General features: G+C 36.1%; 1 protein-coding gene across 9 annotated transcripts in view; it reads left to right on the top strand.

The window, feature by feature from the left end:
* LOC128221065 (uncharacterized) overlaps positions 1-13,122 on the top strand; it is a 62,621-nt gene that overhangs the window by 24,304 nt on the left and 25,195 nt on the right. For 2 of the 9 annotated variants that reach the window (XM_052929491.1, XM_052929495.1), the window contains one exon: positions 1,324-1,416. The exons of 4 other annotated variants lie outside the window; for them this stretch is intronic. The gene's annotated coding sequence lies outside the window, so the exon portion shown is untranslated. Of the gene's footprint in view, positions 1-1,141; positions 1,185-1,227; positions 1,417-9,261; positions 9,506-13,122 lie in introns of those variants that run through there. 3 more of the 9 variants (XM_052929492.1, XM_052929494.1, XM_052929490.1) reach the window with 3 other exon arrangements.

Here is a 13,122-nt window from a genome sequence, read left to right as displayed (position 1 = left end):
TCTCATCTTTTGTCAGCAATCTGACATCACTGGTTTTCAAATATATCAAAAATAGGCTCATTCCAAGACAAAAAGTTGTCAAAACGGTTAATGTGTAAGTGTGCATCTTTAAGATTTGTAAAGTTACGTATACTATCCTTTAATGAAATAGGCCCCAGTGTTCTGCAACAAGACGGTATTTTAAGCTTGCCAAATGCATAATGTCTCCTATTGCCCTCCTGCAGTGTGCAATGTGCGATAATTAATCTGAAATGAAATTCCCAGCATCAAGATACAGCATGCAACAGATGCATTCTATTACATTAAGGAGATATTTTAGTCCTTGGCGTGCAATGCATGTCCCTATATCAGAGTTGATAACGGCAATCGCCCACAAGATGATGGATAATTAAACCTTAATTAAAACATATGTAAAACCAAGTGATAATGTCAATCCACCAATCACGCTGCTGTATCGCGTTTGTTATGCATTTCAAAACTGGAGACTTCATAGACAAAGGGGCCTAAACACACATGTTTTTTTATTGTTTCGAATATTCATGTCAAGTGAGTTAAAACATGAACGTACATTCAAAATAAAATATTTCGTTTTTGCATCAACCTATTTTGTGCGCCTTTATCACTGAATAGGACGTTATAACATTATTCCATTGTATCAGTACGTACTAGCGGAGCAAGTACGGGGCGGGGGCGGTTAGTCGGTGCTCCCCTCCCCGTATTGTTTTGCCTAATTTGTTTGTCCAAGTCACCTTCCCATGTCAATGTTGTTGTGTTTTTTTATCGAATATTCGAATAGAGATTGCATCTTTTAGATAGTGTTGTAAACTTTTATTGTTGGCTATCGTGATAGCCAGTGCCTTTCTTTCCTATTTTTTCGTAGACGGCATGCGCTACATTGCGCTTCCCCAAGCGACGGGCCCTGCCCCCCCCCCCTCCTGTTTTTAAAATCTTGAGGGTCCTAATTATCATGCCATTGGGGTCTAACGTCCAAAGTTGCGCCAAAATATCTGCGCCCCATTAACGTCTTATCCTGGATCCGCCTCCTACGTGTAACCCGACAGAGGCGCTCACGGTCGGCTGGGCTGATATGTTTGCCATCAATATTCATTAGTACAGTCTATTTGATGGGGGAAGAGGCCGACTTGTATACTCACTGGGCTAGCAATGAATGCATGTCAGTTCAGGTCAGATGTTAGGGAGTGTGTATGTTAGTTTACAGTGTTTAAGATTCTGAACGTATTCTGAAAAATACTAAGATCTTGCGAGTTTTATTCGTATTTAAGCATATTGATAATTATTATATTTCGTTGAATTCTTCTATAGGAAAAAGTGACAGCTCGGGTCATATGTTAATGCATATCTGTGTTTTGGATTTCGTGTTCGGTTACGACTTGGAACAATAGGACATAGATTATTGTAAGTATTTAGTTGTATATTAGCATATTGATATTATATTTCGTCGAATTGTTCTGTAAGGAAAATGACCACTTGGGTCGGAGGAAAATGAATATTAGGTCAGTTAGTGTTTAGGATTTCGTTTTCTGTTACGACCTGGAAAAATAATTGTATTTATTCGTTTTTAAACACATTTATTATATTTGTTGAATTGAATCTGCAGAAGAAATTAATATGACTCTTAAGGATGTATTGTAACATAACACGGTTAAGGGTATAAAATGTATTCCTGTTTTCTCCTTCATTGATTCTATGTTCTTAGAGTTGAATGTTTCCTAGTATTAATGCTCACATGGTATATATTTAAATATATATATATATAACACATGACTTACAACTTATTAATCGTTCTTTGACAGCCAGACGGGATAATTAACATAATAAAATAAAAAGGCAGATAAGCCCGTCTGGCTTAAAATGGACGATATATCGTTTTGTGAAACAAAGAGTAAGCCACCTTCAACATACTGCCAGAAGTTATCAGCAGCAGAAACATATATTCGTTGTATTAGTTATACGAGTTTATGTGAAGAATATGATGATATACTGTACATGGAAATCGTCCATTGAAAGCCAAAAGGGCTTATCGGACTTCTAATTCTACATGTGTATAAGCCTGTCTGGGTTTTAAAGGACGAAATAAGTCTGAGAACGGAACACTGATGCAGATACATGCATTTAAAAACAACTATTAAATGTTTTATGTTGAGTACATCGCCGTAGTGGTTTACCGCTGTTTATGGAGAAATAATGTCAAACTAAAGAATCATTTCAATAATCATGAACTTTACATGAGAATACGTCTCAGACACGGAAAACGTGTGTAAAATATTAAAATCCCTTCACCTGATGAACACATAGATAAATGTATCGCTGTGTGGGGAGAAATTATTTAAAAACAAAAAAAAAACATTTGAATGTACATGAACATTAAACAGGAATAAGTCTCAGACATTGAAAACGTGTGTAAATAATTTAAATCCATTTTCCAGATGAACACATTAACACTCTTGCGCGCAGTGGTCAGAAATTGGCTCATGATGAACAATATTTGATAAGCATATAGAGAGCTGAATGTTCTACCTTCTGTACCCTGTGTGTAGGAGTGTTAATGCATGTATCGCTGTGTGGTGAGAAATTATGTAAAAACAAACAAATCATTTGAATGTATATGAACATTAAACAGGAATAAGTCTCAGACACGGAAAACGTGTGTAAATCATTTAAATCCATTTTCCTGATGAACACATTATTGCATGTATCGCTGTGTGGGGAGAAATTGATTTAAAAAAACATAATTTGAGGGTACATGAACATTAAACAGGAATGAGTCTCAGACATTGAAAACGTGTGTAAATCATTTAAATCACATCTTCAGACGAGTACTTCGAGTGGTGTAAGGTTGTTAAGGGATGTATCTATTACCTGTCTGTGGGTAATTAACGCGTAAATGAACTCAACAGGTGAACCACTCTCTCACCTGGCCACTTAATTAGTGTTTTATTGTGGAACTCTAACCACAGATATTTGAAATATGAAACTGTTCTTACAGGCACTATTTATGTTTTGGCTTGTATTCAATATAAGTCTAAAATGGATCTAAGAACGATGTAGCTAATCGGATTACTTGTAAGTAATAACTGACCAATAGAGTGATGACCGTAAGATTAACTAACAGTCGAACCCCATTGGCTCGAACTCGCTTGGCTCGAATTCCTAGTTTGCTCGCACTAGATGTAAAGGTTGAGAAGTATTCTTATCATACCCTTTTTCGTATGAATTTAAGGAATACATGAAGTTTTTGTTTATTTTTGCTTAAGTAACTGTACATTTGTTCCGGTTCTGTGTTTTGTTACTACGTAATTTGTTCAAGGAAGTTCTAGAAATGCTCATGAAGATATCATACCGATTGAAAATATTTGTGGTTCAAGTGCTTGCCTTTCTTCTGTGTTTTTATTTCTCTTTTCTTTGGTATAATTATCATTATTGCATAGACACATGGCCTCTTTTTTATTCGAAGGCATGTGTTGAAGGTGAAAGGAGAAGTTTTGTAATCAATGTAACAGTTGGTTAACACAAGCGTATCCAGAGAGGCGCGCACGGCGCTTGCCCCCCTCCACCCCTAAATTCGTACAAGTTTACTTTTTAATTTCAATATAGGAGAAATAAAACAATCAAATACGCTCAAAATGAACCAGTTGAGTTCGGACTAAAAGTTGTTAAAAATTTCAGGAGGGACCAACCCCAACCCCAGCCCCCGTAAACACTTTAACCGATTAACTTTCGATTCTTATGTACGGGCGCATTACAAAAAGTTACGACCCCTCTAACGTCAAAAACTGGAACCGCCCCTGGTTAGTGGTTATTAGCTGTTTTAAATAGTTGTTATCTTGGAATGTGAACAAGGCGGAGTTTTGCAATAGTTGGTAATGGTGTAACAGTTGGTCAGATCTGGTGTATATGTCGCCTCAGAACAATATTTGGCTGATGAATCATACATCTGTTTTTACATATGTCCTCGTTGCAACTAACGTTTTAAGACGCTGGGCGCATTGATCGTGTTAAGTTACTTATTCCATTGTTGCAAGTTCAGAACTTCTTTAACATTATATATAAAAAGTTTTAAACTGACAACTATTTAATAGATAATTATGGTGGGCTGTATGCATGAAGGTACCACAACCTTACTTATGATATATTGGCAGCAAATGGGAAATTATTAGCTCAAATAAACTGTATCATTGAATCGTATCTGATGTAATTCAGATTATGAATGTCTTATAACTATTGTGTTGCCGGAATTACTCGAGTGCGCTGGTGCATTTGGGAATTAATAAATCCCCGTCCATAGACTCGAGAACAAAGAGTTCATTCGGAACACATCGGTCATTTCCGCCATCCGATGAGCCTAAAATGTATGCCGATGCACTTAGTTAAAGTAGTTCGTAAAATTAATAATAATAATATTAATTAATTGTAGTGCAGTTTTGATTACTCTGTTTAAATTGATTTTCCCCAGTGAACTGTATTATTACATAAATCATTAAGAATCCATAGAGTTCAGTCCTTAAATCCTAACTGCTGAATTGAAATTACTACGCGATCAACTTGCAGCGTAATTAAATGTGAAAGATTTCTGACATTGGAAACCGTCCACCTAATTTCGAAGGAAAATAGCCGAGGAGCACCGAGTGCATAGACTGCGGTAATGAACATTGACTTGGACTCTTTATGACTTAATGGATAATTCGTAAGCTCCAACGAACCTTGGCCAAATCCATCGATTACATGTCAGCCTGATTTTCCATTTCTGGCATCAGCCGCCCGAGACGTCCATTTCCTGGCCGGGAGATGGATGCTTTGATAATATCCGAACCAGAAAGTGCATGAACATTGATCCCGATAGATTACTGGATATAAATGCAACAACATCAATTGCTAACATAATAAAAGACAGGTTTATATAATAGTCCAGGCTGTATAGCAATGATATGTTGGCTACCTGGTATAACTACACTCATTCTACAGTATTCTATGTTTATATAATGAACGATTATATAAGCAAAATAATTTCGAGAGGAGTGGAATGGGTGGGGACTTACTACGTATAACTACTGCCAGTGTGTTGGATGCGGAGGTGAAGATAGGTGGACTGGAATGACATTCATTAAGTCACCAAGACACAACTATTTCCTCTATGTTTGAGTTACTTAATCGTTGAACATTTTAATAATATTCTATGTCCGTATATATACAGTCAAGACTCGCTGTGGCGAAGTCGTTTGGACCTCGGGAAATGCTTCGAGATAACTAAAACTCGATAGAAAGGGAATACAAAACATGCCTTCTTTAACCCAACACGTTCGATAAACAATTCGACATAACCAGAACATCGATATTACAGAGTTCGACATAGCGAGTTTCGACTGTATTCGTATATATTGAGCACTCTTTAATATCAAATCCATCATTACTTGAGAAAGCATCCTTAAGTTAAAAAAAATATGAAGTGAATTTGTTCCCCTTTCTTTCAGACCCTCCAGCTCTGTTTCTGATAGCTCAATTAACGTTCACCAAACCTGATATCCTCGATCCTGTCACCTCTTAAGCCATTTATCCCCGTCTCCCTAAAACCCGCTGCAATGGCATTTCACGGCCATTATATCCCTAGAAGGAATCCCTAATGTTACACGGCTTTAATGAAATCATTTTAGACCGGTACCCAAATAGTTTTTCAATTAAAATTACCGAAAAATCCGCGATTATAGAAATAACCAGTCACGATATTAGAAATATCCAGTCAGATGGTAGAAATATCCAGTCACGATGGTAGAAATACCCAGTCAGATGGTAGAAATACCCAGTCACGATGGTGGAAATACCCAGTCACGTTGGTAGGACTGGCCAGTCACGACGGTAGAAATATCCAGTCACGATGGAAGAAATAACCAGTCACGACGGTAGAAATACCCAGTCACGATAGTAGCAATACCCAGTCACGATGGTAGGAATACCAAGTCACGATGGTAGAAATACCCAGTCACGTTGGTAGGAATACCCTGTCACGACGGTAGAAATACCCTGTCACGACGGTAGATATACCCAGTCACGTTGGTAGGAATACCCAGTCACGACGGTAGATATACCCAGTCACGTTGGTAGGAATACCCAGTCACGACGGTAGGAATACCCAGTCACAATGGTAGAACTACCCAGTCACGATGGTAGAAACACTCAGTCACGATGGAAAAAAATACCCAGTCACGATGGTAAAAATACCCAGTTGGTAGAAATACCCAGTCACGATGGTAGAAATACCCAGTCACGATGGTAGAAACACCCAGTCACGATGGTAAAAATACCCATTCACGATGGTAGAAATACCCAGTTGGTAGAAATACCCAGTCACGATGGTAGAAATACCCAGTTGGTAGAAATACCCAGTCACGATGGTAGAAATACACTGTCATGACGTTAGAAATATCCACCCACTATGAAAAAAGTCGCAAGAGCCATTTGCAATAATATTTCTTAAAAACGTTAAACATTCCAAGTCTTGTTTTCCCGCCGATCAAGTTATCCTTCGATTAGATCATGTGCATTCGACCCTATGAGTTTGTTTAGTCTGGGGATTTGGAAAATAAATCGAGCGTTTTCAATCGTGTTTGATTGAATTATTTGCCGCGGAAAGCTTAGAAACGTAAAAAGAATTTGACAGCATAGTTTGCTTTCAAGAACGAACCTACATTGTGTATTATTCTTAAGTGAAATTTTACCACGGATAATTTCACAACAAACGGATTTATGTAATTTTAGTAAAATGGACGCTCAACTTGCATAAATCGTTTTTGTCAGAATTCTTGGAAATGTCTGAAGTATTTTTTGTTATATTTAAACTGTTGAGTGGTGTCATTTGATGTCGTGGTGTTAACGGAAGACAACGTTGTATAATTCGTTGTCGTTATGTTAAAAGTAGACGGTTTTGTGTTATTCGCTGTCGTAAAGTTAACAGTAGACCACTTTTCATCATTCGTTGGCGTTGTGTTGAAAGTTATATGCTTGGTGTCAGTTCGTATGTTATCGTTTACAGCAGACCACTTTGTGTAACTCAAAGTTGTAAAATAAACGGTAGACCGTTTACCGCTTTGTATCATTCGTTGTCGTAATGTGAATAGTAGACCTCGTTGTGACATTCGTTGTCGTAATGTTTACATTCAACTGCTTTGTGGCAAACGTTGTCGAAATCCAGTTAACCGCTTTGTGTCATTCATTTTCGTAATGTTCACGATCGACCGGTAACCAGTCTAACAACGGCTGGCTGCGAGTATCTCTTTGGTATTCTGTTAGTGACCCCTAAATTTTCCGGGTTCTTCGGTGTCACTGCTCATTTCCGGGGATATCTGTCAGCCATTTATGGATAATAGGGACAATGACGGGATAATGTTTGGAAATTGAAGTAGCTCTGTTAAAAAGGTAAAATAGCATGGGGTTTATGCGAAAAGGGGAGCCGGAAAGAAACATCCAACTGACAAAACCATGTTAAAATGATCTTGGATGTTTTATGAACCCTGTCATATTGATGTGGGAGGATGATGTTGGGGGTTATTTTCCACCAAGCCAAAACTGACACGGGAGGTTTTGTTTCAAGGAGATGCTTTGGCCTTCATTTGTCAAAAGGAACCGAAACTGTCTGTATTTTGGGGTCGCTTGGAAGCTCCCGTACAAGCATAATGTACAGTGCCTGTATCAGAAAATGCATTTTGTTTTGAAAAAGATGAAATAATTTTATAGTTTTTATTGCAACTATTGGATGAAAAAAAAACTAGCTTTGGTGTAATAAATTGATGTAAAATTTGCCATTTGAAAAAGACCCGTTTAAACCATAAAACCATAAAACTCGAAACTTCTCATGTGTATTACTGATTTTCCATGCGACGGGGAATAGCTGTAGCACTCTCATAACTATAGTGAGTGCTTAATTCGTCAAAGCATCCTCATTACTTCCGTGAACCAGATGTGAATCAGACTCAAATCGAAATCATCAGAAGGTGTCACGGAATGCGGGATTATTTGATTAAAACTATGTCCAAACGAATCAGTTCTCATCAGGCACAGTCCTAGGGGATTTCATGGGCGAATACTGTTTCAGTATGTGCAGACTGTATCTGCCTTCGCATCTGGAAATGTTTAGAAACCTTCTTATCATCAATGGTATCGTTTCACTGCATTCGGAACTCCTCGGCCATTTTTATCGAAAACAACCTCGGATGTATTTGGACGGTTTAAACACCCAAAACGTGGTACGTTCAAATCCGCTGCAATTAGATCGCGTAGTTATTTTATTTTGCAGTTAAACTTTATGACTTAACTCTTGGGAAATATAATTATGTTTGCAATTATACACTTCACTGGCAATCAATTAAAACTTAGATGAATAATTCTAAAACACTATACATTTAATTAATGATACAATTCAAAAAGTTACGAACTACTTCTACTGATCTACCGGCATACATCCGAGGTTGTTTTCGATAAAAATGGCAGAGGAGCTCCGAATGGTTTTACTGGTCACGTCAATCTCCTATGCAGTGATCTCCCCTTACAAGCGAAATGTATCTCTGCCGTAGCTGGATTTCAGCTATATTAATCATTTTTGTTAATGGTTTTCTTCTTTTCAAATTTCAATTATTCAATGTGCATTGAGGTTAAAAAACAAAACAATATTTAAAATCAGCAAAGAGAAATTGCAATCTTTATATATTATACGAGTATATATATTATATTATTATCTTTTGATATATATTTTAAGTTTTTATGGTCATGCGATGTGCACGGTTGCAGTGAATGCTGTACTGTTAGCGAAGTAACACTACGTGGAGTTTGTGGTCAGGTATGACACAGATTGAAATACTTTCAATTCATTAAGTGATCTTAAATGCCTAGTTTAAGCCTTCTATAAGTGACCCCTCTCCCTAAATCAGTGTGAAAAATCGCTGTCCATTGCATCGCCGATCACAATAAGCCGGTGAAATCATACATAATGTTTTGACGTCCCTGGTTAGACCTTTCCTATTTTGCACCAAAAAACGCCAATGTATCGAAACAAGCAGTTCCAGGGACGTCATCTTTTTCTCAGAAACTATTGAATATGACAGAAACTTTCAGATATATGGAAGCAGTTTTTTCTTCAAAAAAAATACAACGCCGTATGTTGCTGTCTGCAGAAAATGCCAATATCCCTGAGCTAGCAGTGCCATGGACGTCATTTTTCTCTCAGAAATTCTGGAATATGGCTTTCCCTGACAGTCGCATGATTCACGGCAGCAGAGTTTGTCTATATTTGATCAATAACTCTTGTCAGTTTTACTAATAATTGGAAACCGGCCTACCAGGATTAATGATGTTTCATGTTAACTTGTGTACGGTTTGGTGTGCATTGTTCGAGGCTGGCGGTTCGAATGTTAGTTGTGTATAATCAATGTCACTGTTCTCTCTGATACAGTTGGTGGGTTTGGAATTTCTGTGATTGAAGCCACATACCTTGGACATGGTAAGTATCTTGTGTTGTTGTTTTCTTTTTCTGTGATATTGAGCAGATTTCAGTTCGATGAAATATTGAATTATCAATTTCAATGTCGTTGTTTTCTCTGATACAGTTGGAGGGTTTGGAATTTCTGCGCTTGAAGCCACATATCATTTTCATTAATTTTGCAGGAAAATGAATGTTATGGATTCTATATTTATCTTCGTTTTGCTGAATTCGACCGTTGTTAAGTTTATAATTTATTTACTTTACAACGATTTTGAAATAAGTTATGACAAGGAGGGTGGTCTTGTGCCCTTTAAAGCAAGTCGAGAGCGCTAACCAAACATCATACAGTTGTTGGCGTCTTAAAGATGCACTCTTACTCCCAAATAGGACGTACCACAATTAATACAATTGTTTTAATTTACCCAAAATGTTAAATAAATATCGAAAACAGTGGTTCTGATGAGGGTACTGTGTTTATTTAACTTGTAAGAAAGGTGCAGAAAAACTACCTTGTGAAACTATAGTTGATCCCTTTAAATAGTTTAGCACTCACCAATCATTATATGTTTCAGCTATTAAATACACTGTTACAATCTTGTTATCAGTAAGTACTTTTCCATAAATGCATTATCTAGTAAGTAGTTAAAGGTTTATCACTCAAAATGAATGTGTGTTATACATGTGTATGTACTGATTTTAAATAAGAGTGTCACTTTAAGAAAACATTTAAACGTGTTCTAGCTAATTTGAATTTGAGTTATTTTGATAATAGTTGGATGACATAAAGTAAAATCTTAATGATTAAGAATTGGCGGAGAGAGCGTAGCGAACGAGCTTTTCTTAGTCATTAAGATCTTACTTCAGGTCATCTAACTGACTTAGAATACAACCTGATTGGATGAAGCATTGTCAAAACTAAAACACAGGGTGTGTGTCTCGGATGAGAGGCAGTTGGCGGGCATTCAGACACTCTCAAAAGTTGAAATCTTAATTATTATTCCTAGTACCTTATGTTTGCGTGTCTGCTATTTAAAGTAACACTCTTATTCAAAAGCAATACGTACATATGTGAAAAACATACATTTTGAATGATACACCCTCAACTACTTACTTAATAATGCATTCATGGAAAATATTTATTACTAATAACAATATTATAACCGTGTATTTAATAGCTGAAAACGCAAAAAGATTAAATGATTGGTGAATGCTAAACTATTTTTACTGCGATTTACTAAGGTCTCATAAGGAAGAAATGCCGGGTTATCTACTCATTTCTTTTAAATTTAACTCTATCCTTCATAAGCATCATTGTTTACGACATTTGTTCATCCTTTTTGGTGTATGAAAACAATTGTATTAAATGTGTATTTGGGAGTAATAGTGCATCTTAAATTGGCTGAAACATTTAGGCTGTATTCTAAGCCTTGTTTTTACGTATACACATGCACACGAGGTCATTGTTTTTATGGAGATAAAGAGGCTGAATTTGAATAATTGCCATCCAGAAAATCAAGGCATTTTTACTTTAACTGGCGCTGAGAAATGATTTTTTTCTGGAAAAGATGTAAATTGTATTCTGAGATTTTAGAAAGCTGTACCCAATCAACTTTTAAAGTGAGTTTGCCGCGTACTCTGTGACCTAAGAAACACAAGTTAATCTTATGTTGTTCTGGAAAATACGCGAGTGGTATAATTACAACCGTTTTATCAAGGTAAATACTTTATCATAGTGGTGAGGTATTAGTAATTCGGGGAATATGTTTTATGAGAAGCGACAGTCTTTGTTTGACCATATTAAACGAGGAGTAAAAGCGAAAAGGTTCTAAGTGTAATTCCATTAAAGGGACTGGACACTAGATTATATCATTGTTTTTCTATAACGGGGTTTAAAAGCGAAAAGGTTCTAAGTGAAATTAAATTAAAGGGACTGGACACTAGATTATATCATTGTTGTTCTATAACGGGGTTTAAAAGCGAAAAGGTTCTAAGTGTAATTCCATTAAAGGGACTAGACACTAGATTATATCATTGTTGTTCTGTAACGGGGTTTAAAAGCGAAAAGGTTCTAAGTGTAATTCCATTAAATGGACTAGACACTAGATTATATCATTGCAAGAAAAAAAAAGAAATTGTCAAACACTTACACCTTATTGATAAAATTGTGTACAACGCATTGATTTTTACTTACCGGTGTATCACATTGCTTACGACACATGAATCTTTCTCATTTTTTGCGTATTTTTTTCCAATCGAAATTGACTGGGTTTGTCTTCCGCGTAAATCCAAATAAATTTTAACTTGGAAACCATTATGCGCTATTTTTAAACGGGTAAACTCAGCAAAGACAGAGACAATATTTTATTTTAATCATGTAAACTGATATATTATCGGGGTCCTACAAGCTCGTTTTGATAATGCTAGGCTTGTTTTGTCGATTTTTGGACCATCTAGTGGCTAGTAACTTTAAACTGTATTATCCAGACTAGTTTCAGGTGTATAGGCCCTTTAACAAGCAAATAGAACTTTCATGCTTTCACTCTTCAGTAAGTTCAAATCAATATGACTTCAGAAATGAATAGTGAGAGTTATATCAATATAATTATTGTGGTAACATGGTAAAGTCAATGTTTATTTTAATGTCATTTATGTGACCATTTTAGATTTTTCAAACGCGTAATAAGCCTGAAGATGCATCAACCCACAAATTGATTAGTGGTTTGTACCGAGAAAATGTCTGTTTAATGACAGATCGTTTTAAAACTCATACACGTTTGTCTGTCGCATTGTTGAGGGCGGCGCCGCCTGAAGTTTTTAGTTCATTTAATTGGTTTTTATCTCCCCAAAAAAGTAATCTATTATATTTTATAATAATTTTGGAAACGATCTGAACTGCTTCTAATGAGGCATGAACATCATTAAATTAAAACTGTCTTTAATATAATAACCCTAACTAGAACTCGTTTCTTCAATAAGAGGCCATTAAGGGGTAATTTCACGGCTATTGATCGACTAATTTACTTAGAGCTTAATATTTTCCCTTATAGCGCAGTCATGCATCTTCGCTAGTATTTTCTCTCTGCTTATCAAAACCGTTCCCATGGTAACGTCATTTTCGTATAATTATTTGTGAGTTAATGGCTGGTGAGTTTATTCATCTGGGATACATGGGAATAAATGTGAATTCTCTTTCTTTTAAGATAATCCCCCTAGTATTAAAATATAATTTCTGGAACTCTTCATTATATCCGCTTCGAATTAAAGTGCTGTTATTAAAATGCTTTTCAAACGGAATTTATTGCAACATTTTTTTTGAAATTTGTGATGTTAGGAAGTTATGTTGGGAGAGTGGAGAGGGGATTTAAAGGGACTAGGCACCAGATGATAAAACTGAAAGAAAAGAAATGGTCAAAAACGCACATACAATTGATATCGTTGTAAACAACGTATTCATTTTGTATTACTGTTATATTATATCGTTTACATATATATTTTGCAGATTTTGTGCATTTTTCCAATTCGAAATTTACTGGGTTTTATCATGTAAAATCCCAGTCAATTTAAAAATTGCGTCAGTATATTTATCAGTACTAATTACGTGATATTCACGTGCTAAATATACACACTATTAACAG

This window comes from Mya arenaria, chromosome 16, assembly GCF_026914265.1.
Source record: "Mya arenaria isolate MELC-2E11 chromosome 16, ASM2691426v1".
In the NCBI taxonomy this organism is placed as follows: Eukaryota; Metazoa; Mollusca; class Bivalvia; order Myida; family Myidae; genus Mya; species Mya arenaria.
This window is presented reverse-complemented; position numbering and strand designations above follow the sequence as displayed.